This window comes from Zalophus californianus, chromosome 2 (assembly GCF_009762305.2).
Source record: "Zalophus californianus isolate mZalCal1 chromosome 2, mZalCal1.pri.v2, whole genome shotgun sequence".
Lineage (NCBI taxonomy): Eukaryota > Metazoa > Chordata > Mammalia > Carnivora > Otariidae > Zalophus > Zalophus californianus.
Window position 1 is genome coordinate 189,713,604 of NC_045596.1, and position 26,400 is coordinate 189,740,003.

General features: G+C 40.0%; 1 protein-coding gene across 1 annotated transcript in view; it reads right to left on the reverse strand.

Annotated features, from left to right (window-relative positions):
* TENM3 (teneurin transmembrane protein 3) overlaps window positions 1–26,400 on the reverse strand; it is a 1,257,915-nt gene that overhangs the window by 673,582 nt on the left and 557,933 nt on the right. The window lies entirely within an intron of this gene.

A 26,400-nucleotide genomic window follows, 5' to 3' on the forward strand; every position in this document is an offset into this window, starting at 1 on the left:
ATATGGAGAAAGATGTCTGGTGTCTCTCCTTCTTCTTATAGGGACACCACTCCTATGAGATTAGGGCCCCAACTTTATGACTTTATTTAACCTCAGTGACCTCCCCAAAGGCCCTATCTCCAAACACAGTCATTTTGGAGGTTAAGGCTTCAACATATGACTTTTGGGGGGGACACAGTTCAATCATCAACACCTCTCTTGGAGTGCTGTTGTGGAGATGAGACAGAGCAAAATGAGGTGACATATGCAAAGCACCTGACAGAGTTTCTGGCTCCCTGCACAGCCCCAAGGAGCACATGAACACCCCAAAAGATGTATTCCCTTAAGAAAGCATTCACCCTCATTATATACTTAAGACAAGAAAGCAAGTGGCAATCAATAAATTTGCAGTTTACTATGCAAAATACCTGATTGTGCCCATAATAGGGTGTCTAATTCTCTAAACGTTGTTGAAAATAATTTCTTTTGGTTTATTATTAGTAATTAGAAATTTATTCAGCTTTTAGACTTAGTTCATTTTTCTAAGACAAGAAACACTGCATAGAGGGATGCTGTCCAGTGCCTATCCCTTTGCAGTAAACAGCTCTTGCTTCTACAGCTAGTACTCTGTTAGCAGGCACCAACTGACAGTTGTCCGCCCAACTGGAGAGTGTAGCCAGATCATGAGCTCATCTGAGGCCTGCTACTTGATTTTAGGAACAATGTCTATGCTATTGTTTTCCACAAGAAATAATGGAAATAATTAAAGCCAGTATGTCAACATCTCTCTCTCTGTCTACAGAGAGACAGAGACACACACACACATACACACACACACACACACACACAGAGAGAGAGAGAGAGAGAGAGAGAGATCCCAGATGGACTTGACAGGCTTGACAGTTGACAATTATCCCAAAGGCAGCTAAAGTAGTAAAGAATACCTTCACAGAAAGAAAAGCATTAAGATCAGACAACTGGGGGGCCAGAAATGTCTTCAAGCTGTGTATGGATAATCAGACCATGATAGTATTACCTATCATTTTTGCTGAAATGAACTTCTAATGAATAAGAAAATTTTTCTGCAATGTGTTGATACTGGCTCAAACATTAAGGTTCTTCTGACTTCTAAATAATAACAAAAAACCCACCATTTGAACATGATTTAGCTCTCTGTAGCCATAAAAATCACATTTTAAAAGTCCTGAAGTATAATAATTGGGCAAAAAAAGAAATGATTAAGAAGAGACATCGAGGGTGTTCACTGTTTAAGTCTAGAATAATGGGAATGGACAGAGAGAAGATCCAGACAACATGTTGACTCTGCAATAAAAATGCATGATTAGGCAGGATCCAGGAGGTGGCTAACCAAGTATTAGAATAATTACAATTGTTTACATTTGGAGATGCCTTGAGCCTTTCCTGAAATAACTCAGAAACCCTGATCTTCAGTGTAGATTTATTAGTACCAAGCAATGTGTCAGGCACTGGGTAAAACGAGAATATGTTTTGAAAGTAAAACAGCCATCTACATTAATGTATCAATACTCTTTGAATAGTATGCTCTTCCTGAGTTTATATTTGCAGAGTTTTCTTTTTCTCTTGGGAAAAAGAGACCAATGCTTTGCCCGACTGAAGTTGCCAGTAGCTGGCTTTGAAAGGTGATCCTGAGATTTCTGGGTTCACCACCAAGACGAAGCTAGAGCACTGGCTGGAATGAAGGCAAAAGGAGGTCTTAGGTTCAGGTCGTTGGAAGAAGCAGAGAGCAGACCTCCCCAACAAAAAACAATGGATGGGGGCTTGTCTCAAAGGAACCAAGGGTGGATTCAGGAGGTGATGAATAGAAGCAGTGGCAAGGTACTCTCAAGTCACAGAATGAGAGCCCTCTGGGACATAACTGCATCCGACTCTGGGACCAGAGTCTGTCTTCCAGATAGTGCATTCTACCATTATTGAGATTCAGAGGAAGAAGCATCATTTCTCAGAAAGTAATTGAATACCCGTTACAGTTTATTTATTTGTTTGTCTTAAAGTATTTATGTAAGTTCCAGTTAGTTAACATACCATGTAATATTAGACTCAGGGGTACAATATAGGGATTCAGCACTTCCATACATCACCCGGTGCCCATCACAACAAGTGCCCTCCTCAATCCCCATCTCCCATTGCACCCCATCCCCCAACGCCCCCCCTCCTCTGCTCAGCCTCAGTGTGTTCTCCATAATTACGTTTTACTAACCGGAATTCTTCTCCATCTTTGGATCTTAGAATTTTGTGTGACTGACTCACCTTCCACTGCTTTAAAGTACTTTTCTCCTTCTGTGTTTTTATTGTCTATGTGTATTCTTAATCTTCAACTCAATACCTTTTATTTGTAAAGCATCAACTGAGCTATGCAAAAACAAATAAGATATTTTGCCTGTGCCCAAAGCACTTTGAGTCAAGGGGAGAGGGATAGGAGGATAACAAATAACAGTTGGTTGTCCCTGCCCACAGCTGTAGCCTGTCTTCCCCGAAGGCCCGTACTCTGAGATTCAGTCATCCGGAATTTCTTGCAGTCCCATGATAGACTGGGTCATGTCCTGCCTCTATATCTCCACACAGTCTGAAGCCCCCGCCTAGCAACCTTCTCAGCTTCCTTCCTGCCTCAGCAAACTCTGATTTAACATTCACCTTCAATCTGACCTCTGGGAAGCCTTTCCCTGACATCCCAGGTTGTTGTCAGTGATCCTAAATATCAGGCTGTGTTACAATGCCTTGGATGACGAAGATCTGTGTAACAGGTTGCCTTTACCATAAAGTATAAGGGGCAGAAACTCCTTTATCTGCAGTCCCAGCGTCTGGTATGTAAGGAGGTAGGAGGCTTTTCAAGATTTCTGAGTAGAGGGAGGGTTGTCATGACTTGATTATCTCGTATGTGTGAAGTGTGTGTGTGTGTGTGTGTGTGTGTGTGTGTGTGTCTGCAGGCGTGTATATATTTTTCTGAGATTTTCTGGAATATGAGGAAACAATTCACATTCACCTGGTATAAAACACAGCTGGCAAACCTTGGATATAAAGCGTTTGTACACTAGACGAGTAAGCAAATATGGGGTACGCATTTAAATCGAGGCCCCAAAAGGAGGCGTTAGTGATATATAGCAGAAAGGGGATGGGAGGATTTCCTGGAAATTTGGTTCCAATCATGTCCCTCCTGCGAGGCTCCTCCAATTACAGTGAGCAAGATAAAGGCCCGGGGAAGGGGGCACTGAGAATGGTTGAATTCATTTTATGATGTTAGGATACAAAACAATGTAATATAATATCAAAATACTGTGCGATGGAATGCTGATATTTCAATGCCATAACTGAAAATGGAATATTCAGCTCCCTATGAAACAAATTGTACTTTTGCTGCCTCATTTATTATTTTTTCCCCCAAAGTTATTTTGCAAATTCTTTAAATCCATTTTTTTTTTTTTTTTACTTTGCGTATTACTAGGTCCATCACTGACATGGAACTAGTTACTTTGCTTTATTACTTTTAACTGCACTTATGAAGCTTTTTTTTTTAAGAGGAAGAACTCTTGCACTGATGATAAGTTGAGATTTTCTAATTCTATATTTTATTTCATCATGTGATTTATTTAATTTTTTCTATCATATTCTTTTAATTTTTAAATCCAATTTCCATGTGGGGGCTTCCATAAAATCTAACACCTATTCATTTATATTGATTTACAATGTTGATTTCAGTATACTCTAAAATGTTCATTTTTAATGTTTGTACTCATAGATAATGCATATCATCAAGTTTTAATCTAAATCATTAATACATTTATTCATCTTTAACTACCAAAGTTCTTCATGTTTATACTCAAATGTTTTGTAAGATTCATCAAAATGCATCGCCAGAAATGTGTTTTTATTTACAACATCTTTGTGCATATGTGTAGGTAAGAAAGACCTATTACCAAAATCTTTTAGGAAAATTTAGAATAAGAAGGAAAGTAGAATTTATGCTGTTATTCACAAGTTAGTTGAATATTCTTTTAAGAAGATAACACTGGAGCCTGTGTTCATCAAACAAGGAAAAATATTATATTTCCTGATCATTTTTTCATTTATCAGTTGCATATAGATGGTATAACTGCCATAATGAAAACTTTCCTTAATTCTCGTCCTAAGGACCAAAAAGCTTTTATTGCTTAGTAGAAGCAATCTAGGTTTTTAAAAAATGTGATTCATAATGAAACTCTACATAGATGTCTTTTTTTAATGTTAAAAGCTAAAGCTTCTTTTATTCTCATTTCTCGAGAAATAAGCCCCATTGCCTTTCTCAAACTCTGAATTTTGCACTCGTGCAAAATTGTACAAGTGTGGCCTTTAGGTGAAAAGAAATACGGATGTCGTTGCCTGGCTCACTCTCAGCTCCAAGTCCTTTAGAAAGGTGGTTTTCTTCTACAGCAGAGAGTTTGGTGGGATGCACAGAGGCTTTGGAGTTAGACAGAAGTGCATGCAAATCACCACTCTGCCACCCACGACCGATGGAACTACTGAAACTCTCTGACCCTCAGCTTCTGGTTAAAGTGGTGATACTGTCACTGCCCATCTCAAGGAATCATCTCAGGAATGAGATACTTCACATGGCGCTTGCTGCAGAAGGTGCTCCAGCACCTGCTCATTCCTTTCCTGGCAGTCCACGAATGCGATGTAAATAACGATAGCTACAATCATGGTAATGTCACTGAACAGAACAGAAAAAACAAAACAAAACAAAAAAAACAAACCTAAAAAGCAGTCCTAAATAGAGAAATCAGACTGTCAGTTAACGGTGACACAAACTTTTTAACCATAATTAAAACATATTTAAAAGTAAGTCGATTAAAATCATCCTATATTGCAGAGACCAGGAATGCTGAGTCTCTAAGCCATGTGAGGGAGTCTCACCACTTTGAAGGGCCTTGGAGAAATCACCAATATTCCAGCAATGGAGAGTAGGCTTCATCTCAGGAGGCAGAGCTAGGTTTCTCAAGGTAACCCAGAGCTCTTAAAAAGCCCACTAGGGGTTTCCTCTATCCTTTGCAACTCCTGGGATTTAATATAGACAGGAATATTCTTTTTTTTTTTTTTCCCATTATTGCTTTGGGTTCTATCTTCAAAGCGTTGGTCAGGCACATTACGCGTTGGTGATAACACACGCCATAGTGGCTTTATCACCAAACTCAGTAAATAAGAGTAGCCTTCACTGAGATACTCTAAACCCTGGGTGGGGGGTGGGGGGGGCGGACTTCTTTCTGGCCACGAATAAGCTGCTGGAGGCTGATGCAGCCCGCCACCATCGGGTCCCCTAGTGAATACTCCCTGCTTGTGAGGTGGGTCCCTGCGCTAGATGTTATATATCTAACCTCTGCAGTTCTAACTCAGCATCACTCAGTGACAAACAGATAAGGCGGTATCTCTGAAAGCTCCCAGACGGAACGCTGTTAGACTGTCATCACTGAAATCTCGCCGTCCTTCTTTCAGGTCTGAAGAGCTGCAGATGTGAAGGGGGGATTGAGGACAGAGGAGAAGGCCAGAAAGGGCAGACTGGAGATAAGAAGGCTCCCAGAGCAGAGAGACCCGCCGTCGGTCCCAAAAGAGCCTTGGCCCGTGAAAGGGGTTATCAAAGTGCCCCTGGCAAATGTGGCTGGCTCTGCTAAGGTGTCCTCTGTATTCAAGCGCATGTTTTTACTATACATTTTAACATGTGCAAAAAACAGACATTAAAAGAGCCCTAGTCAGGACTTTCTCAGTCTTTATTCTTAAATTTATTTCCTAATGGACTTGGCTAACGGCACAGATCTTGGCTGCGGTGGAACCCAGACCAGAATCCAAACCTTCTTATTATTATTGTCATTGTCACTGTCATTGATCTTGTTATAACGGGTTAATCCTTGCAGACTGCTTGCTGTTTTCTTTGCAGTATGCTGAGTACTTTTTATACATAAGAACATCTGAGTTGACTTGAATAGTTATTTCTCCAAAGAAGATAAGCAAATGGACAGCGCATGTGAAAAGATGCTCGACATCATTAGTTACGAGGGAAATGCAAATGAAAACCACAATGAGAAATCACTGTACGCCTACTTTTATGGCTATAATACACAGAAAAGGGGGGAAAAAGCGTTGGCGTGGACGTGGAGAAACTAGAATCTTGTGCATTGTGGTGGAAGTATAAAATGGTGTAAGACACCTTGTTCCTTGAGAAGTTAAACATGGAATTAGCATTTGACCCAACAGTTTCACTCCTGGGTACATACCCTTCATTAAAAACAGGTACTGAAACAAAGGCTTGTACACCCATGTTCACACCAGCACTCTTCCCAGCAACAAAATGGTAGCAACAACCTGAATGTTCATTAACAGAAGAATGGATAAACACAATGTGGTATATACATTCAATGGAATATTATTTAGCCATAAAAAGAATAAAATCCGGATGCATCTTATAATGTGGCTCAACTTCAGAAATATTACGCCAAGTAAAAGAAGCCATACTCAAGGGTCTTACGATGTATGATTCCACTTATATGAAATATTCAGAAGAGCTAAAGCTGTAGAGACAGAAAATAAATGAGTGGGTGCCAGGGGCTGAGGGGGGAGAAGGGGCAACGGGGAGGAAGCTTAATGGATACAGAGCTTTCTTTTGGGGTAATGAAAACGCTTGGAAGTACACAGAAGTGCGGGTCACACAACATTGTGACTGCCCTAAATGCCATCAAATTAGTCACTAATGAATCATTGAACACTACATCAAAAACTAATGATGTACTATATGTTGGCTAACTGAACATAATAAAAAAAATGGTTCATTTTATATGATGTGAATTTCGCCTCAATTAAAAAAAAGTTGGAAACTATTTGATCCATATGAGCCATCTGTGATGTGGGCACTATTTCCCCCATTTTTCAGATGTATTCTTCCCGCTGAAATAAATATTAGTTTTAGCAGAGGACACATGGCATTATATTCAGAATGGGACTTGACAAATGATAGGAAATACAGGAATTTGCCTTTTGAGGAAGGCATAAAAAGACTGGCGCTTGCCACCAAGTCCCATTGGCCATTAGCATGTCGGCAGGAAGCCCAGTCCTAGCCAAGACTCGAAGACCACCTTTGCTACCAGTGTGCACTGCGGTAACGGTAAGAAAAATGGTTGGTAACAAGAGTGGGAATCAGGGCGGAGGCGTGTCTTGCTTCCTCCTCCTCTGAGCTACCGAATCTTCCTTCAGTATTTGGTTTCCGAGGGATGTCAGATGTGTGTGATGAAGGGAGAAACCCAGGGAAGGATGTTGGAGACACATTCCCTCACCCACCCTCTTTTTACAAACATGCATCTGCAAGAAGATGGACCATCAGGGTTCTGTTGCTGTTTGTCTGCAATAACTGCCACCTACATAACTTGCAGAGGAAGCCTTCAGTGAGGAGAAGGTCTATCTAGGGACTCAGCTCCAACCAAATCAACAATTTTTTTTTTATTAATACCATTAGGCAATAGCTAACATTTGTTGAAAACTTACTTTATGCCAGGCCCGATGAAGCACGCTTTACATACTTCATCTCTCTTAACTTTTGCAATGCCAGACCAGCTAGGTATCATTCAAGTGAGGAAATGGGAGCTGGAGAGAATAAAAAATTGTATAACTGGTGAAGATCAGAGTCAGGATTTGAACCCATGTCTGTGTGGTGTCCGATCCTGTGGTTTTAGGTATTCATTTTGATTTTGCCCTCTCCTCTCCTCTCCCCTCCCCTCCCCTCCCCTCCTCTCCTTTCTCCCTTCCTTTCCCATTTTCATAAGTTCTGCTCCTCCAGTCTATCCCTAATGCCACCTCCAAGAATGGCTTCCTTCACTCTCCTGCTTTTCTCCAACAAATATCCCTGACTCTCACCCAAAGGGTCTTTTCTTCGTTGGAACACAAGTGTTTTCTGTCTCACTGGCATTTGTCTTTGCTTTGTTCTAAGCGTCGCACTGCTAATTCTGTGAGAGTACTAAGGAAGGCAAGGGACCATGTCTAATACTTGTATCTCTGACCTTGTCTAGCACAATACCTTGTTCACAAGAGTTCAGTAATTATTTGTTCAAAGAGTCTTATAAATTATCTGCCAGGAGAAACATTTTCTTTATATAGAGTTGTTTGTTAAAACTTCGTCATGAAATTGGATTTTATTTCCTCAGTCTTTTACTAAATGTAATTTTTGATACTTTGGTAGCATTAAATAAATAGGGTGAACATTAGGCGAAATATTCCTAATTTTAACATATGACTAAAGTGCTTAAAATATTAAGTGCTAAAACTTATTTTTATCCAAGTACTTACTTGAACCAACATTGAGACTAAAGGGAAAAGAGATTACTCTTTGTAATCTATTACTTTAAACCTCTTATTCTCATGAGTTTTCTGATAGGTCCATATAGAGAAATTAATTTACACAAGTAGTCAGCAGAACTGCTAAAAAATGCAAGCATGAACTACTATGCACTTTTTCCTTTGTGTGACTTCTGCATATTTCAATATTTAGTTCATCACCTTTAAGATGTTCCAATTCACCAGCTGTAAGAATACTTATCAGATTATAGAGCAGCACTAAAAATAAACTGATGTTCTTGAAAATAAATGAGTCAGCACATTCTTAGCTGCACTGTTTTCTCATGTGACCCATATTACTTAACTAACTTTTTCTTTGTGATTGTTCATTTATCATATCAAAAGTTTCTTTGGACATCTGCTTCTTTGAGTACAAAAGCACAAGCTTGTTGAAAATGTTCAGTAGAAGAATAAAATAACTCTAGTCCGGATTTACAAAAGCAAGACATTAATGAGGCCAGTTACTATGGTTTTAGCTAAAGATCCTTTTTCATTTTTTTAAGACATAAAGGAAGCTATATAATTTTCAATGTCAGTGCAGCCTGTTGACCAAAATAATAATAATAATAATAATTTACATACTGCTCATAATATTAAACTTCAAAAAAGCCTTTCGGCTTAGTTTTCACCAGAGGATATTTTTGATAGAGCTCATCTCAAAATCACTTGGAGTCCAAAGTGTCTATGCAAAACCATTAATCTCAGAATGTGTCTAAACACCAACCTTCAGACAGGCTGCAATTTACCGTTCTCTGTGACAGATAAATAGCTAGGGGAGCACTGTCATCTAACCCTGGTGCTTTCTGTAGTAGTCATAGAAAGAAAGGTTTTTTTCTTACTGCCTTGTCATAAAAAGACTACAAAATCCATCAACACGGTATAACTTTACATATAAAAGTAATACTATGAATAGATATTTCAGTCGTCATGTGAAAAATAAACAAGACAGTCTTTAAATCAATGTCATTCACAGCGAATCAGCGTGGACATGTATTGACTGATTTTATAGCGAAAATGGGAAATATATGTAAATTTGACTGCTCTATTTTGACATGGATGCTTTGGGCTATATCTTCAACTCGTATACACCAATACCCAACTGTGAAGGAGGCTTGGATACAAAACTTGGGTTAGTCCTCTTTACAGATGCTTCAGATGCTCTTGTCTTAGTGCTGCTTATGGGACACGTATTCCACAAAATATAAGTTAGCCCGAAAGGCTGGCATATATTAGGCTATGCAGTCAGATACATGCTGATAGTTCCAGTGGAGTGGATTGAAAAAGTAACCCCTGAAATGTGTCCCTAGGATATGTACTGGTGAAAATATTAAAAGCCCCAACAATATAGATATTTATGTTTTTAAATTTTTATTTTATTGTGGTAGGAACAGTTACCATGAGATCTACCCTCTTAACCAGTTTTTAAGTATATAACACAGTACTGTTGACCAACAGGGTCATCAAATACTTCATTTTTCGTTTTACTTTTTAGGTTAAATGCAAATCTAAGTAAGAAGAAAATTAATTGCGACCAATTTTGCCCAACACAGGGACAATTACTAAATAAATACAAATGTGGATACTTCGGGGAGCATTTCATGAAATCGTTGGAGGAGGATATAATCACATTAGATTCTCATCGTGTCTTGCAAGAGGACTTATTTGTACAGTACTGAGGGTAATCAAAACTGATGCGTGAAATTCACACAAGGTCTGCGGTGACATCCCAGGAAGAAAAAAAAAAAGTACGAAAACAACCTAGGAGTCTTTTAAATAACTTTGTAGTTTCTTTCTTTCTTTCTTTCTTTTTTTTTTTTAAACAATGAACTGCAGGTAGAAGTGCTCTAAGATGGAAAGTGAGTGGCTAGGAGGAAGGGAGCGCCACCCGCCCCGGGACTGGGTCTGTACCAGCTAAAGTCTTGTGCATCAGCTGGGACAACTGCTCTCCATGCTTAGGTCACTGATCTTCATCAGGAGCCCACTTGCCCGTCATTAGCAATACGAAAGCTGTACAAGAAACTAGAGGTGGCCAAGATAAGTCACCTCTTATGAGGCACAAAAATCAGCTCCAACACCATCTCAAACCGTTTCCCTGCTTTTTCCTTGAAGGACTTCTGTCCAGCAATGCAGCGTAACCCAAATGTAGGCATTTGTAGAAAATGACAATTTTATGGAATCATGCAAGTGAAATATCCTTTGGTTGAGTTTCACCTGGGAGACAAAATTTGAACTACATGCTGAAGTTTCAGAGACAGGTGACACATCGAGATATGAAACGCATTTATTTGGCCCTCAAACAGTGAACTAACAAATATGTTTCAATGTTGTCTATTACAGGTGCCACATAGCTGAGGTAATGCGTATACCTGCCTAGGCAACATATGCTTCTTAATTTCTAAGTATATGTGATGTATAATATTTCAAGGTCATTGTTTGGGGATTTTTATTTTATTTTATTTTACTTTTTAAAGATTTTATTTATTTATTTGACAGAGAGAGAGACAGCGGGAGCGGGAACACAAGCAGGAGGAGTGGGAGAGGGAGAAGCAGGCTTCCCGCCGAGCAGGGAGCCCGATGTGGGGCTCGATCCCAGGACCCTGGGATCATGACCTGAGCTGAAGGCAGATGCTTAACGACGGAGCCCCCCAGGTGCCCCAGTTTGGGGATTTTAATTCTGTAGCAAGTGCGCATCAAAAATATTCCTTTGGCTTATGTCAGTGATTTTAGCTTTATAGTATCTTAAAATTCATCTTCAGTGTGTGTGGGTATGTAGCAAGTTGAACTTTTATAATTTGGGATTTGCTATAGAAAATGTGTTTAGGTGATTGTTTTAGGCACCTCATAGACTACCCCTAGGAAAATGCCATAGTACTTGTGCTGGAAATATTTTCCTCAAAATGAATGGGTACATTTGTATGTAATCCCTTATACTTTTAGTTGCACCTCCCTTTCAATAGGGCACCAAAACATTTGTTCCCATTTTATGTAAAATTACCTTAATATTTATTTTAGAAGTGTTACTGAAATTAAAAAAAAGCAACATAGCGAAAAGAATTTGTGATTCTCTTTGTGCATTTGTGTAAAACTGGTTAGGAATTTTGACATTGATTTCCTTTAGGTGACAGGGTTTGCTTCAATCGCTGTAACAATTCACAACTTTTTGATAAGGGCAAGTCGAAGCTTAAAGAAATCAATATGATAATAAGTGTACTAAAGCTTATTGTTCTGGAAAATCAAGGAGATCATACGTTGAAGACATATGGGTTAAATTTATAGCTGCAGCATGAAGATTGCATTTAGTTGCTTATAAAATGGACCACGTTTTCAGTTTTCATCCCTTGCTAGTGTGGCTGGTGGCACACACACATCCCAGCGTGCACCACCTACCTCTCTACTTTTTTTTGCTTCAATCCTGCTCCAGACACTCAGTGCCTGGTTCCGGATACTATTTCTGATCTCTTCACTTGGCCAACTCTAGTTTCCCAGAAAAAAGCACTGAAGAGCTAAGATTTCTTCCCCAAAATTATTGTTTTAGCTCCTTCAAAAATAGGAAAAGGAAACCTATTTCAAATTTCTATCATCCGCTTTTATTATACCCCAGAGCATCTTAATCATTTTACTTCTTCAATGATTAAAATGTTGTCCTTCGTAAACGGAAAGGAAAATTTTACTAATCACAAATTACGAGCTTGAAGTAGTTTCTTAGGGAATGAAAAACTAACTAAAAATCAGTTTGGTAAAAAAACTGATGTATTTCTTAGAGGTTTAGATATAATTGAAGAGTTGAATCACAGATATACAAAGATAGTGGAAGGAGGACATATTTATCATTTTTTCAAAGACGTTTTCACTTCTTTATTACTAAAGGTGCAAGGGCACATTGACTAGTGACCAATTTACTTTACTATTCAAGATACGGTGATTTTTTTGTTTTCTATGTCTGGGACCAGTTTTATGCCCAGCAAGAATCTAAAAACCAAACTGGAATTTTATGAAATATATTTAGTAAGTTACTGAACTGGATAATATAAAGCAGGGTCAATAGACGACCTAAAATCTTACTGGCTTTTTGACTCTTCTTAAACTAAGTTTTGGATTTTAAAAACGTGCAGTTTGTAGGCTACCAGAGGAAACAGACCCTGTCTCTTCATTTTCATATGCAATTGGTTGGTAGCCATACAACAACCTATAACCCTAGAACTAGCCCTATTTGGAGATAAAAAAAAAAAAAAAATCAAATGTATCCCAGGGGAATTGCGTTCTTGTCTAAAAGGCAAACAGAAAACACCCACCCTACCCTATTATATCTCTAAAAAGAACCACAGTTATTTTTGTGAGGCATTCCTTTCCCACCAAATTAAGAATTAGAAAAGCCCAAAGGCCTTATAACCTGTTCTGTGACTTTATTATGCATGAAATCCAATCCTGTGCTTTCATTAAGATGGCTCTTCCGATTATTTAACAAAGTCAGTGACATACATATCTTTAAACCGGGTTTTTAAAATAATGGCTCATCGGCACTATCCCTGAAAACTCCAGGCCTTTACCTGGGATACGAAGGTGCCACATTTCTTGGCAGAAACCCTCCAACGGGATTTCCAGCTTGTCTTGGACTCACTCCTCTGGGGTGGAGCGTCCTGCTCATTAAGGTGAAATTTATTCCGACCTGTCTGATCACCTAATGAGGCTTGTCGGGGTGCAAGTGGGGAGAGAACCACCAACAACCAGAGGTCGGATGAGAGATTCAGGTCCAGTTGGATGGAAGCCCTTCATTTTCTTTCTTTCTGCGGCTCCTTTCAATCTCTACCTCCCCTCACCCCTCAAGAAATTTCTCTACTTCAACCTTCAAATATTTGATTCCTCTAGTGTCCATTCACAGCCTCTGAGGTTCAGGCTTTATTCTCCTTCAGGAGCATCCCTCCTCTAAACACTTATCATCCGATGCGCTGTGTAAAGAGAATTCCCAGCAGTAGATTTTACAATGAAAGATAAAGTGTTGCGCATCTGAGTGTTTTCAGGTGCTCGCATCCGTACTTGCAGTGCCTCCTGTTGACAATGAGGGCTATCGCTGGGGGCATAGGAAACCTCTCTATTCTGGGCAGTCTTCAGAAATCAGCCGTATCTGATTGTTCTTTCAGATCAAATGGAGTAGGAAGACAAAGTGAGCTGAGCATATTCTTTCACTCTGCACTTTGTTGTTGAAAGGGGAGGAATCCCACTAGGGCCCCTGACTCAGTTTTAGATATTACCAAACTTTTGTGAGAATTCCTATTCTTCCTCCCAGCCCTACCTCTCCCTAACCCGCCGCCCCTCCCCTCACTGTCAGTTCACCGATGGGGGTTGAATGAAATCTCTTTGCTCCTCTAAAGGTTCGTTCTATGCTGCTAAGAATTAACCGTGCCTAACGCCAAGGCAGGCCACAGATAAAAGTAGCTAAAGGACATTTGCTGTTCTGAGAGGAGGCTGCACGTGGCTACCTGCATTTAGCTCAGAAAAGGATAATTTCCCTCTCTTAAAAGGAATACTTGCAAATTTTCTCATACTGTTCTTGGAGCTCAGGTTGTGGAGTCTTTTGGAAGGTTGCTTATAGTGTGCAAAATGCAAAAGACTTGGGGCAGACGAGAAGGACACCAGCCTAAGCCAGCCTGCTTTATCAGGAGCTAACTCTGGCGCTGATAAATGATCTTCTGAAGAAAGATGTGGCAAAGTGCCTGCCATTGAAAACAGCAAGGAAAATAACAGTGTAGCTGGCATGCTTCTTAAAATGTATTTCTTGTTTTGGACACAGGAAGTCATTTTCCATCAAATTGGAACCTGTCATAATGTAACGTGTCAAAGACATTGTTAAAAAACAAACAAATTGGAATTGAGCTGTGTACCATTAGTCTTAGATCTCTCAGTCAGTTTCACACATTAAGACAGTCGAACATGCAGAGCTTATAAATTCTCCTGGTGGAGAGGTTTTTGGAGAATTTCACAAAACTCGGTGGGATCTTGGTGGGGATACTGACATTTACCACTGAGTTCTTTAATGACAGCTAAACAAGAGAACACCACTCCTAATTTACTCAAGTAGAATTCAATATCATAACAAGGCAATTGCAGGACACTGTTCTTTTATGAAACCAATTTTCGTGCTATGGCTTTTAACTCTTCTATTTACCAGTGACTTCGATTTGTTTTCCAAAGCCTGCATTTTTATCCCGGGAATACGTTTTCTTCTATCATTGTTCTGTTTACCTTCCTTCAAACCTTTCTGCTCTCATTGCATGTGTGCGTGTATATATGCTTTATAACACATTATATGTATATATATACATATATATATATATATACGTATATATATGTCTTACATTTCAAGTGTAACACATGTCCCAATCCAGCATTCCAACTGAAGTCATATAGTTTTATATGGCTCCTGCCCATGGACCCCCAGCACTATGTCCATGTGGTTACCAGAGTGGCAAGCAGCTTATCACTTGTCAAATCTACAAGACATTCCCATGTCTTGCCGTATCTCTAGTTGGCAAAGTCAGTGGAATAAACCATCAGGCAGTTAGCGCTGTTGACTACAAGGATGGAGGAAGGAGCACATTACCTACCTAAATAAAAGAAAAGGTGAAACTTTGCTGGCCCTGTATGGAAAGCCCCCCACCTCCACTGGGTGTGGAGAGCCCACTCTGCCCTACCACCTTTTGGAATGTTGATGCGCGTGGAAGAGTGGACAGAAAGAGGCAAGGGTCATCCTTGCTCTGCTGGGGCAGACTTCAAAAGTGAATTCTATACGCGTGCTGCCCTCAAGCGAGGTAAGATAAATGACCTCAGTCTGAGGTAGAAAGTGAGACACGTCACAAGAGAGGAACAGAGGGGTAGATGGGAATTCCAGGCAGTACTGTTTCCAACTCTAAAAGCCAGAGTGGGTAGGTTGATGGTGAGAAAAAGCATTGTGGAAAGAGACTTGAAGGCTTGCTGCCCTTTGCCCTGGAAGGCTCCTTACCTACAAGTCTCTCACAGTTTCAGTTCTCAGCTTGAATGACATCTCCTCAAAGAATTGCCCAGGACTTCTCCTTCTAAGTAAGATTCTCCTGTTACTCTCTGTCATAGGATCCTGTCAATGTCCCTCCTTTGTAAATACTCAATTACATTATTTGTTTTATACAAGGCCATTGCTAAAGAATTTAAACTCCACAAGTGACCTTGACTCTCTTGGTCACCTCTGTATTTCTGGTGCTGAGCATACTGCCTGACACTTAGTGGACACATCGCAAATATTTGTTGAACAAGAGAGTGAACGAATCAGATGGACTGGGTTATATAGAGGTAGGTGGAGGTGAGGGGGGGGAGATGGGAGAAGCCATTCCTGGCAGAGCAAATGGTAAGAGTTTCTCATAGAGAGTCGAGAAAATGGTTCAGCTTGGCTGAAACACGTGGAAGATGAAAATGAATAATGAGAAAAAAATTTGAAAAGGTTAATTGGAATCAGAGTGCTGGGAGACAGATTTTGCACTTTACTCTACAGGTAACTGATGGTTTTTGAGTGGGAGACTGATGCCATTGCCCCTAGGACATCTTGGGTCCTCAACCTACAGACTTTGAAGGAAGAGCATTTCTTTGCTTTAGCTAGGTCTGGGGTCAAAGCTATGAGCTTTGGGCCAGACCCATGGACCTCAGAGAGAGTCAGATGGAGCTGTCAGGGGTCCTGGATTTAGACTGAAATGAGTTCCAATGAGTTGCTGAGTCCTACAGTGTGAAGGTTCACATCAGGCCAAGCCCAGCATCTGAGATCAATTCAAGTCAACAGATTAAATGCCTCTAGGGTGTGCTCCGCCCTGTGGTGAAATACAAAATAAATCAAAAGCAGGGTTCCCCAGCCTTGAAGGTGATGCACCTGAAGGTACGCAAGGGCATCAGGCAAAGCTCAGGTACCCAGGACCCCTCCCTAAAGAGCACTCTCTGTGAAGTGACCTGGCGGCTCTGGGATCCGGGAGCTAGTTTGGCCCCACTGTAGATCCCTATGGCTGTGTGTCTGGCCTGGTCCAGACAAACCCAGAGAGGCAGCATCAAAGAGCCCAGGTGACGGATCAGCTGCCCGGGGCTCTCGATCTGTCACTAAGAAACCACGTTTCACTGGGCAAGTCATTTTAATGATCAGCATGCCTTACCATTTCCAAACTTGGGCATTTGTTAATTTATCAGCTATTTGCTATGTATCTACTAAATGGCCAAGCACAGTGCTGAAAGAGGCCCAACTTTCCTGGGCTCATAGGAGAAACAAATGACATAATGGATAGGAAATGTGTTCTCCAACCATAAATCCGTGTATTTATACGGATTCACACAAATAAGTGTGAATTATTTTAAGTTGGTAGGAGAGCCTGCAAAGCTGCCCAAAGCAGCCTGGGAGTGTTATGTATCATTTGGTCACAGAAAATATTGCTGAAATGCCATCTTTGAATCAGGTCTTTGAGACCTAAAATACAATGAAATACACAAACACACAAGTATTATAATGTCCTAATGGAACCAGAGTCTGATCACCATGTGTACAAATGCTGATTTGGGGAAATGAGTCCATATTCCCATTTTTGCTTTACAGGAGCACATTGTTCCCAATGGTCCTTCTGTCCTCATTCCCCATCTGCCATGACCATGTGGTGACTCAGGAGCCCACAGGAGAGAACCCTGCAGGGGGACGGTTGGGCATGGTGGGGAAGTATGGTGCCAAGGGATCTCGTGGTGAGGGCGAATGGGGAGGATCTCAGAGCAGGAGCTCTGAGGTGAAGGTCTGACTGAAATCATTGAAGGGCAAAGAAGCATGGTTGGCAGCTATGAAAATAAAAAGAAAAGGCGAAACTTTGCTGCCAATAAACAGGCAGCAATGGCTGGTGAGCCTTCAACAATCCAGCTGGTCCTTGAGAAATGGTGCCTCTTAATTTAGCTCTACTGCTAGCCACTATTATCTGGAAGCCCATTTTTAGCCTGTTGACTGGGACCTCAGCCTGCCCACCTCTCCAGCCCAGCAGAGTCTGCATTCTGTGTTTATTGCCTCTTTCTCTTTTCCATCTCTGACAATTTGCTCTTCCTTCTGATGACACGATCAAAATCCAGCTGGATTCTCTATTTAACTGGGGTGCCTTTCCTTCATAAGGGGTAGATGAGCATCAGGCTCCTCCATGAGGAACCTTCATTGTTTGCGATTAGTGACTTATGGAGTTTCTCAACCTTGGTAGTACTGACATTTTTGGGGGGTGGGGGGTTGTCCTGTGCATCGTTGGATGTTTAGCAGTACCCCTGGCCTCTGCCTACTAGAGGCCAGTAGCATCCATTCCCCAAGAATGACAAGCAAAAAGGTTTCCATTTCCATTGCAGAATGCCCCCTAAAGGGCCAAACGGTCCTGGGCTGAGGACAATTACCTAATCCAACAACACTTTAGAACAACCCTCAGGGCTTTATCTGTGACATGACATTCTGATGAGGTAACGGGATTATTCCAATGATCTTAAGTACTCAAAGTATTTCAACTTTAAAATTTTGAACTATTTAATTGTATTATACAGGGCGACCTTTACTATAACTGTACATTATTTGTCCAGACAATACCACATTTGTTCCTCAGAAGTAGGTACTTAGGAAATATTTGTTAAGTGAGTAAATGATGCTCTTTAGGAACAGGAAAATGCCTCATTTGCTTTTAACTGTGGTCCTAGAGGTCTTCAAAAATACTCTATTATATGGCATAAGAGCAGACATGAACTAAGGATACAAAGAGTGTGGGCATTTCTTGTCCCCAACCTGCCACTAGAAACTTCACTGGCTGAAGCCAGTGATCTCCGGAGACCATTTGAATATCCCTGTGACAAATGCTCTACACAACAGAATTTTCTTTAAGAAATTCTGCACTAATCATCCTTTTCTCTTAATTCCCATGGCATATCATGTGGACTTCTGCATCACATCACTTTATTTGATGTGCTTTGCTTATGGCTTATTTCCTTTAACAGACTGAGAGCTCTTTGTGGGTCAGATACATGTTTGATTCATTTTCTGTATCTCTCCAAGGTCCTAGCACAATGCCACACAAAAATAAATAGATACATATTTAAGGGTGTGCCCTTGTCTTTAAGGACTCAATTTCTGTTCTAAGCCATTTTTTCTTTTTCTCCCCAAAGGTAGGCCAGACAAAACCCGCACTTACCAATGTCTGAGTTTTAACACTTCTAGTTTGGAAGGACCAACATCAAGTTCTTCATTGTTCCTTGACTTATACACGATACTCCCCAAGAGATACTTCTGTATAGCCACAGGTCTCACACGCAAACAAAGATACTGTCATCCATTATTTGCACTCAAATTCTTCTTAGATTTTCCTTTTTTAGGAAAGTGAGCTTTTTTTTTTTTCCTTTTAAGTAATCTCTATGCCCCACGTGGGGCTCAAACTCACAACCCAAGATCAAGAATCACGTGCTCTGCTGACTCAGCCAGCCGGGCACCCGCGCCCCCCCCCCCCCCCCCGGCCATTTTCCTCCTCAGCAGTGATCAGATCTCTTTTTGAGTATCACTTTATCTGGATTTTCAACTTTGGCATTAAAATAATTGTGATCTGAAAAATCCATCAAGAACAGGAGTATGGTTCATGCAAGTGCGTCATACTCTCGTGCTTTGCACACTGAACTTCCTCGCTGAATCTAATGGGTGGTGTTCAAATGGGAGTGGAGCTCATAGGAGGCAATTCCAAGAGGCACCAGGTTGCTGACCGCTCTGCAGAGAATAGCTGAAGCGCCTCCTCCGCCTGCCTCCCACTGTCCCTTTCCAGGACAGAGGAAAGGAAGTCTTCAAACCAGCTCCGAACTCTACTAAGGTAGGTCTTAAGGTCAAAATCTGATACAGAAGAGGGAGTCCTGATGAGGGGTTTTCTTTGCACATCTCATTCTTTGGATAAAGGCCTATTCCACTTTGTGTAAATCTACTCTAAGAACATGCTCACACCAAACAACTTTTGTTCATGAAGTGTGTCAATGGTAAGCAACTGAACAGAGGGAAGGGCTGATAGGTAGATCTGTAGCTGGACATATAAATAGACGCACATAGAAGCCAGCTCACAAATTGCCCAGTCCCCACTCTAGAAACTCTCCTTGAGCAACTCTGAGAAATACCAGCTGACGACTGACTCCCCCATGCTACGTAGGTCAGAAAGATATGAGAACCCAAATATAAAAAAAAAAAAAAATACCACAGCAAAATGTACTAAGCTGGTCCTAAGGAGTTACAGAAAGCTCCCCTAATTGACCACATCAGAGGAGGGTTTGAACTTCTTTCATGAAAACAACTTAGCATTCCTGGCGATAATACCATTTACAATGAGGTTTTACTCTACGTGTGGAAGAAGAATAGAAACGGTATTTTTAAATAAATGCCTTGCAACATGCAGGCAGTGTTTTCAAAAGTATCACCTGCTCCCCTTTTAGGAATATAGGTTGCTGCTCTGCTGGAAAAGTGAGTTGGCTCTTATGAAATTTTTTCAATAAACAGTGTCTGAGATTTTTTTTATTTTTTGGCACTTGAATGATATATGTGTAAAAAGAAAGTTTCCTTTATAGAGGTACAAAAAAAAAAAAAAAAAAACAACTCTTACCCTGAACATGCTATTCAATTGAAGTCACCTTTGTTAATTCAGCTGAGTTGTATCATGTTTACAAAGTTGATTTTTTAAAAAAATTTTGACATTTGACTCTTCCAAGAATTTGCTCTAGTGGCCCAATTTATCACTGTTAGTCTTGCCTAGATGTCACAAATCAACAAGGAGGGTGATATCTAAGTACTTGGATAAAGCAAAAATCCCAATATCTGTGAACTAAAGAAATCCTATATATTCTCAGAGGAATGAGTAAGGAGAAAAAGAGGAACAGAAGTAGGTAGAAATCTATGAAATCAGTATTTTACTTATGTATTCACCTATACTTGTAATGCTTACTACTTAAAAATACTGTGTTATTATGTAACAATCCCTTTCTGGACCATCACATTTTATCATGGTTTTGTATTCATCATTATTTAAACTCTGGAATATCTAAATTTGCACAATAAGGAACTTTACTGAAACTGGGGGTGGAAACATAGGAAAAATTACTTTCAGCTTATAACATTCAAAATGATTACATGAATTCTGATATGATCAACTATTGATGAATTATCAGGGGGTGTTGACGAAGTCTTGTTAGGTCATAGCTGGATGGTAACCACAATCTCATGTGGAATATTCCTTGGGGCCGCTGCTGGCTGCATGGATCCCTGGGTTCCTTTGGTATGACATTTCTTATATGGTCAGGCTTACCAGGCAAAGAACAAATTTGTTATGCTTAGAAATAACATCATAATGGTAAAGGATGTGTGTTAAGACAAAGGAATGAGGAGGCCCTCTCTAATCAGGCTCAGTCTGCAGACACACAGAGCAGAAGGATGGGGCGACAATGCACAAAGGCAATGTTGAAATCCAAAATAGTCAAGGTCAAGTAATTGTGAGCAGTTGCCTCCACACAAGGTTAAGGATATTAGTCTTTGTTATTAGAATCTGTCTCTAAGCTCCTAGAATAGAGACCATCCGGTCTATTATTTCCCAGGAAAACGGTTCACTTATTCATCCATTGAACACATACTTACGGAACTTTTACTACGTACTTGACATTGTTCTCTTGCAGAGCTGGGGATGGAGTAACAAACAGAACGATTGCCACCTTTTGAGTAGTGGCGTTCTCTGAAGCTAGACATGGAAGCTTAGCTTTGTTGCTATCCATTCTCACCTTCCTATTTATCAGGCTTATTTACTTCTGGTAATCTTCCAGAAAGCAGAGCTTTGTATTCCAAGCCTCACGAGAAAGATGACTTCTAGAGAACACTGGCGATTGTCTACATTTCCTGGAGGTAAAACTTTCAACATTCACTGCACCTCCCTAAGTCTTCTCATTGCAGTGTATCCAAGAGGTAGACTGTGGCTTCCTTGAATTGTGGCTGCCCTACTAAACATAAAATAAAATAAAATAAAATAAAATAAAATAAAATAAAATAAAATAAAATAAAATAAAATAAAATAAATAAAAAATATTCTCGGCGTTGTCTATTTCCATAGTTTTTTTCCGCTCATGAAATTTAGATTTTCGCCCCTTCTCTCTCAATAAAATATGATAAAATATAAGAGCACTGAAATGATCTGTTTGTTATAGAAACACTGAAACCCATTTGTTACAGAAAACATGGTGCCCTTGTGAAATAATTACCCCCAATAAAAACAATAAACAATAGGCACAACTTACTGAGTGTGATATATACAGCTACCTTAGTATAGTAATTAAATTTTGTCTTCATAAAATAACGGTAGGGAGGTTTATTATTCCCATTTTACCGATCAAGAACCTGAGGAAGTGAGAAATGAATCGATATTGCCACGTTTTCCAGGTTGGAAAGTGATGGAATGAGAATTTAAACCTAAATTATTCAGTTCCAAGGCCCATGCTGTCTTCATTATATCAAACTGCCCCCATGTAGTATTGTACTTATTTATTTGTTTTTACTGATTGGAAAACTGAAGGCAAAAAGGTACCACCTATTAGGGAAAACCACACACACACACACACACACACACACACACACACACACACACACAATTGTCCATAGAATCCCTGAGGAAATATTTTATCTGATCCTTGAGTGAATAAATAGAAGACTTGTTTCCCTTTAGACCTCTTGCTTTGCCCCTCTCCTAACTGTTCTCTGCTGATGACATTTTAAAGGATCATTTATTTACTTATATCATTTTATAGTATGGTCCCTATCAATGTCCAGGCGTAATCACAATGTCGTCTTTAGAGGGCCTTGAAATGTCTACTGACTTTAACTCTGTGAGGGCAATGCTTTACATCTGATGTAAGATTCAACTGAAATAGTAAACTTCAGCATGGTACTTTTTCGCATGTTTTAAAGTGAGTTTGCCAGTGACCTCTCTGTCTTCAACAGCTATGTCTGCCATTTCTTCACTGTCCCTGGGACAGCCCCAACAAATCCATTTTGCTCACTACCTTCTTAATACAGAGTGGATTGCTTTGCAATTTGAATTCATGATTTTAAAAAAGCAGTGACCTAAAAAGAGGAATTTTTTCCCTAAACTTCTTGTCTCTTGTTCTTATTCCCCTGTAGTTTATACATTTTAGCAAGAAAACCTGTTTGTGCCCCCTTATAGTTTTTTTTTTTCTTTTAACTGAAGCAAAGTGTCATGTTGGCTCTATGACAGAAGACAAAGACATGGACATCATACTTCAGACCCCCTCCTATAAGTCAGATGCAAACACGAACAGTCCAAGCACCCAATCAGTCTAAACATTCCCTTGGGTATAGGCTTCCCCAAACTCTGCAATCAGACAGGCAGCCTCAGAAAGCTGAATCATTCTTCTCTACGTCTCAGGCCAAACAGGTGGCCTTGAACCACACAGCTTATGTCCAGGCTCGGAGAGAACCTTGTTTATTCAGGAGGAAGGGACCAAGAAGCACAGTGGAAAATTACCATGGTGTCTCAAATTTAAAACCCTAACTTTCCCCTTGCACCAAACGCTGTGTCTGCAAAATACCAAAACATCCAGATGAAAAGTAAAATCTGTAGTCAGCCATTCTGATTTTTGATCCACGAGACAGCAAACATAGAGCCACTTATAATCATCAGAGGTGCTTACAATGTTGTTTGACATTGCTAATTTATACTGTTACTTTCATCTTTTCCAATTCTTTGATTATCTGCCAGATGGTAATACAATCAGCCTCCAATCCCAGTGGCGGCAGAGAGGGACAATTCAGTTCGGGGATTTTGTGGGTTCTTGGCTTTTCCCTTTCCATTTTGGTCAATGTTGACCCAGCAGGAGAAACAAGAGATAAAAACTTTATACAAGTCAAAGGCTGTGGAATTTTGGGTTTAATTTTACAAAGGCCTGGAAAAGGGTGGAGTTTGCTGACTAAAAACGACAGCTCTGGTTTATCTGTGGATTTCAATCGCCTACGATGGTCCCTTTCTCTACTTCCGAAGCAGACCACGGAACATTTTACATGTTTTCTGTCCTTCCAACCGACTCCTTTAAACAAGAGCAGGATTCCGTGCCATGAAGTTGGGATATGCAGCCCTCGGGGCCATTTTTTTGCAAAACATTATTTTGTAATTTTTTTACATTTAGGAAATGTTTCTGAGTATTTGTTCGGCTGACTTCAAATATCTGGGTAACCTTAGGAAATTGAAAGTGGTTTTACAATCACACTGAAAAAATACTAGAATGCCCTAAAAGCACACTCACTATAACTCGTCCAAATCAGACCAGGCCAACCCAAGAAATCTTCCTAGCTAATAAGAGTTTGGAGAGAAGTCTTTTCGAGTAGTTTTGCTTTGTTTATTTTTGTTGGGATCTTTTCCCCATGTTAGAAAATATTGTTTTGCCTGATGTAGGAAGAGTTGGGGGGTCTGTGAATGCTAACTGTTGTTTCTTCATCAGGATAGATGCTGAGAGGTGTGTTTTGAAGGCTGGAGCCTACCTACATAGCAGCGACTGTCTCGTATAAAAGTTATCATTCAATGTGTATCTCAGAGGAGCACTGAAACATTCAAGTTTATGTATTCGCTATTAAAGACTAAATGGTTGTCCTAGAGAACCTTCCAGGATGGGCAGAGTGCTTTCCGTGAACTGACAAGAGAAGAGTGTGAAGAGAGGGTACTTAAAAGACAAGAGGAGGTTGACGTGTTTTATTACCACGGCATTCATAGAGAGCGCTTTTTCTAAGGCGAAATGCTGGACGGCCGAAGGACCCTCATCAACAGTGGGTCACAGAGAACCAGGTCCTGCTTCTGCACTGAATACAGACTTATCTTTTTATAGGAGAAAACACACAGGTGATTACATTTCAGCTTAGAGTGCCTGAAATGAGGTGCATGGCTCCCGTTAGGAAGAGGAGCTGTGCACCTAATTCCCGGGACACTTCTGCGATAATTTATCCCCAAAGTTTAATTTATTTGAAGTCTATTCTAAAACTACACAGATAGATTTTTCACAGTGTGCGCCTCTGGCGTGATTCACATTTGAATGAAAAGAAAAGTCAGGGGGAGGATTTGAGGAAAATACCCGCAGAGCAACTTAGATAAATCACTTCTTATCCAGGCGTTATATGATGCACATACATTTCTAGGGTCTTTGTTTCCATAGACTGTGCGAAACCTGATGCTACAATTCTTTGAGAGGCTCTTAAAAGAACAGTAACTGAGGAAATTTTTGAGGGTACATTATAAGTCTATTTTGTAGGAACTGTTTGTTTTATCTTAATGGGAAAATCTCACCATTACCCAAATTGAGATCCAGGGAAGAGAGATAGCCTGCCTGCAGGAGATGGCATACCGTCCAGCCATTCTTTCCAGAGCTTTAGTTTCTACTAATTACCCACTGAGTTTGTAAGGATGGGTATACATGCGAGAACTTTTTATTTTATTTTATTTTATTTTATTTTATTTTATTTTATTTTATTTTATTATGTTATGTTAGTCACCATACAATACATCATTAGTTTTTGATGTAGTGGTCCACGATTCTTGTTTGTGTATAACACCCAGTGCTCCATTCAATACGTGCCCTCTTTAATACCCATCACCGGGCTAACCCATCCCCCCACCCTCTCCCCTCTAGAACCCTCAGTTTGTTTCTCAGAGTCCATAGTCTCTCATGGATCGTCTCTCCCTCCGATGTCCCCCCCCTTCATTTTTCCCTTTCTTCTCCTAGTGTCTTCTATGCTATTCCCATGTTCCACAAATAAGTGAAACCATATGACATGTGAGAACTTTTTTTGAAGGGTTCCCCTGTCACTTTTCGCTGAGATGCCCTTCAGGGAAAAGTAAAAAAGTCAGTGCCTGAGAGCAATCCTCAAAACAAGCATGGTTGCTACTATTCTATGTTAACAATGAAACCACAGTTTGGTTCTTAAAAACACATCCTTCTCTATTCTCTTTGCCCTTCCATAAGCTGAACACCAAAATCCGCTTCTGCAAGTGCTGAATTTGTGTCAAATTTAATGTGGGGAGAAAAAAAAGATGACTTGTTTTAGATATAAAATTAACGCAAATCTAGTAATCTGAATCTAAAATCACCTCAGCAACACACCACAGCGATTGTCGTAGACCCTTAAGAAGTAGGCACTTCACCTCTAAACTCTTGCAATGACTTTTTTTTTAATCTTAAAAAAGAGCCAAATATTGTCTTTGAATGAAGAACATCAAAGAGATATATGCTCAAGTAACTCAGTTTTTCTGACGTAAAAATGTTAGATATTTGTATTTCATAATTATTTCACAACTTAGAAAGTCCTTTCCTCCATGGAGAACTTATCACTGAATTTTATATTACAAGAAGAAAAATAAAAACATCAATCAGAAGAAGGCAAAGAAACTCAAAGAACTCCACCCATAAAGCCAAAAGAGGCACTTGGTGACGGATTTTCTCTGGGAAACTGGATCTTGCAGGTACATTACTATACACACACCCTGAGCAGGACACTTCTCAGGTTTTCTGTTGTAAATTCTTTTATAGCTTCCTGGTAGAAGATGCTTTTCATTTTGTGGAAACCCCTCAGAATATGGTTTTAAATGAATCTGTTCACAAGGTTCAAAAGCTTTAAATTACTAGACCATGGCTACCATTGAGAAGAGGCACTGAGCTATATCAAGGACAGAGAGAGAGAGGAAAAAAAAAAACAGGTACAAGTTTAATTCTCTAAGGTTGCCATGTAAGTGCTGCTCAAAAAGGATTAAGACTTCCTGAGAACAAGAGAGCTCCCGAACACATCGCTCACAAAGTGGGGGAAACACACACATGCTCTATAACCCATTGTGTCTGGTCTGTTCCATCTTGGTAGAAAATTCCCTCTAGTTAAAATGTAGAGATTCTGTATTTTAGAATGTCCTCATTCATCTAATTTTCCAGGAAAAAAAAGAAAGACTGTAGAAATGCCCTTGTTTTTCATAT